Source organism: Hakea prostrata, chromosome 4 (genome assembly GCF_041222555.1).
Source record: "Hakea prostrata isolate BN-2017 chromosome 4, UWA_Hpros_2, whole genome shotgun sequence".
In the NCBI taxonomy this organism is placed as follows: domain Eukaryota; kingdom Viridiplantae; phylum Streptophyta; class Magnoliopsida; order Proteales; family Proteaceae; genus Hakea; species Hakea prostrata.
The window spans coordinates 15,723,555-15,726,703 of NC_142603.1; the positions used below are offsets into that span (position 1 = coordinate 15,723,555).

Genomic DNA, 3,149 nt, shown 5'->3' on the forward strand with positions numbered 1-3,149 from the left:
GGTTCTAGAACATGAGTGGTTGGTTCTCCTCTAAAATCTTTGGGGGAGAGTTAGTTTAAGCTTAAAGTTCAACTTGTAACCAGGAATATTACTATAAGGAGTAAGGTACTAAGGTTGTTTAAAATTCAAAGATTCAAACTTGCCGTAGATGGAAAGTCTTTTATTTGAAAGCAAGGAAGGTAGCAATTGGCATGTCTTTATTCTGTTTGGTTGGTGGAGTCCTCTCAATAGCAAATCAAATCTACAACATGTGTTCCTCCAGTATTTAATTATACTTTTCCAGGATTTTGGAGATTAATACAACCAAACGTGAGCAAATTTAACAATAAGAACATAGAAGTGTAGATAAAGGAAAGCATCATATGATCAAATGCTGACTCATATAAAGATTCAATGCTGCCCTTTTCTTACACAGGCACCTCTTGATTTGATGTCACTGTCAATCTAGACCTTCCATCATTTTCTCTTTTTTTCTTTGCTGGAACGGTGGTGGATCATCATGTATACAAGACAATAACAAAAATAAAGCAGTTTAAAGCAGTAATAAAGCAGTAAAGAGAAAGAACAGAGGAGAAAAAGAAAAGGGCTACAAAAATATGAGATCAAAGGCCCGGGCCAACAACACTCTCTGTGCAATTAAAGATGCATAACTTGTTCACATGAGAATGCTTTTCGTCAAAGAATGTGAGCTGAAATCTTGATTCTCAATAAATTAGCTTTAAGAAGACAAAGAAACACTGGGGGATACCCAGGAAGTACACCACTAGCTATGGATAGATACTACTGAAGACCTACTCTACTCTCAGAGAGAGAGAGAGAGAGAGAGAGAGAGAGAGAGAGAGAGAGAGAAATAGAGACAGACCCACCATTTCTTGCTTCAATCCTGTAAAACCCAAAAGAGACTACAACATCAACTCATCAAATGGGTCACTTTCAATCTGAAGTGTGAAACCAAACCCTGCTTTCTCCTCCTAATCACCTCATCTCTTCCCCACCTCCACCAAGCCACCGGCCCACCACCTGGTGCCTGCAGGGTAGTTGGCAATTGGCAATTGGCATAGCTTGATCACGGACAGGAAGGTCTCTCTCTCTCTCTTACAGAGGCGGTGATGAAGGGTTGAACAAACCCCCAAAAAGATAAAAATAAAGAACAGCAAGACAGGGAAGTAGTAGAGATTGAATTGAAATCTCTATCTTCAGTAGACCCCACTTCATCTCAAAGCTATTAACCCTTTCTTTGTTTCCAAGTTCAACTACTATTCTCCCTTCCGTTTCTCTTACCCCCTTCAGCAACCTCTCTCTCTCTCTCTCTGTGTCTCTGTAGCTATCTCCATTCATCTCATTCGTTTATTTCTATATAGAGCTATAAACAAAACAATACCAATCTCTCTTTCTTGTTTGTTTCTTCTGCCCATCATCACCATCATCATCATCTCTATCTTTCTTATTTTATGTTATTTTAAGTGATTGTTGTATTAAAGGGAAATTCGAAGGAGATGAAAAGTGAATACGAAGAAGGGAAGGGTGCTGGAGGAGGAAACAATAATAACATGTTTGCTAAGCTTCACCCGCAACAGAAGTTTCAGCAGCTACAACAAGTGGTCGCCCGAGAATGTCATCCACAGCAGACATCAGAAGAAGAGGAAAGCCGAAGCAGCGGCGGGGGCGGCGGTGGTGGTAGCAGTGCCACCAAGGCCATCATGAACTACAACCACAACCCATCTGAAGATACCAACACCAAAGGCGATGGAGCCACCATCGAAGTGGTTCGGCGTCCAAGAGGTCGTCCACCTGGTTCTAAGAACAAGCCCAAGCCGCCGGTGATCATCACCCGTGATTCCATCGACGCCACCGCCATGCGCCCATATGTTCTTGAAGTCCCTGGTGGTCTTGATGTTGTCGATTCTCTCGCTCGCTTCTCCCGTCGCCGGAATATTGGTCTTTGCGTTCTTAGCGGAACCGGCTCCGTCGCCAACGTCACTCTCCGGCAGCCTTCTGCGACTCCTGGCGCCACTGTAACCTTCCATGGCCGATTCGATATTCTTTCAATCTCTGCTACTCTGCTTCCGCCGTCTTCCTCTTCAATACCCCCTTCCGCTAATTCATTCACCATATCTCTTGCCGGTCCATCGGGTCAGATCGTCGGAGGTTCCGTCGCTGGCTCTCTGCTCGCTGCCGGAACCCTTTATGTCGTCGCTGCTGCATTCACTGAACCATCCTTTCATCGATTAACTGTTGAAGATGAGTTGCAGAGCTCAGGTTCGGGCAACTTGGGTCACTCTCCATCAGCTTCTGGCGCTGGTGGTGGCGGCGGCGGCGGCGATGGAAGTCATAGCCACCCTGCTCCGCCGGCGGAGTCGTGTGGTGTGTCAATCTACGGCTCCCATCTCTCAACCGATGTGATTTGGGCCCCTACCGCCAGACAACAACAACCACCACCACCTCACTTTTGAATTTCGCCTTTGACTTTTTTCCTTTTTTGTTCTTCAAAATCCTTTTTGGGTTTTCTTTCTTTCTTCTTTATTCACCTTCTTAGCTTGTGAATGTAGAATTCGTTCTCTCTTGTAGTTTCTCTGGTTTTGTTCTTTTTAATCTCTGTCATTCAAGTTTGTAGATCGTGAAGAGAGAAAGAAAAGTGGTTTATAGCTCAATTATGTTTGTGGAAAGAAAGAGAAAGTGGGCTCTAACATCCAAATCAGATTTGCAAGTTCCTTGTCCATTTTCCTGTCTTCTACTTCTTCCCCCGTAAGTATTGTTATTCTTTGTATGAACTCCATGAATTACTATGACTGGGAAATGAGATAAGACTCCATTGGGTTTAGATTTTAAATTACTGACTGTTACTAAGTTTAGATAATAATGGGCTTTAAATTTGATTCTCCATTAGCTTCTTCTAGGGTTAAAAGGCAGTTTAAAGGATCAGAATAACTGGGCTGATGGCAGATGACTGCAGGATCTCTGCACAGGCTCTAATGGCTTCTCTTTGGATAAAGTGATGGCGTGGTTTAATCGTATTTGGCAGTGTCTCTTTGCAGTGTCTCAGTGAAGCAGTGTCACAGAGAGTGAGAGAGAAAGAAGAGAAGAGAAGAGAAGAAAAGACCTGCAACTTTCTGCACCCACGCGAGTGATGGTTGCTTTGCTTTGGCACC

General features: G+C 43.7%; 1 pseudogene; it reads left to right on the top strand.

The window, feature by feature from the left end:
• Positions 1–871: 871 nt before the first annotated feature.
• LOC149018148 (AT-hook motif nuclear-localized protein 17 pseudogene) lies at positions 872–2,830 on the top strand (annotated as a pseudogene).
• Positions 2,831–3,149: the final 319 nt, after the last annotated feature.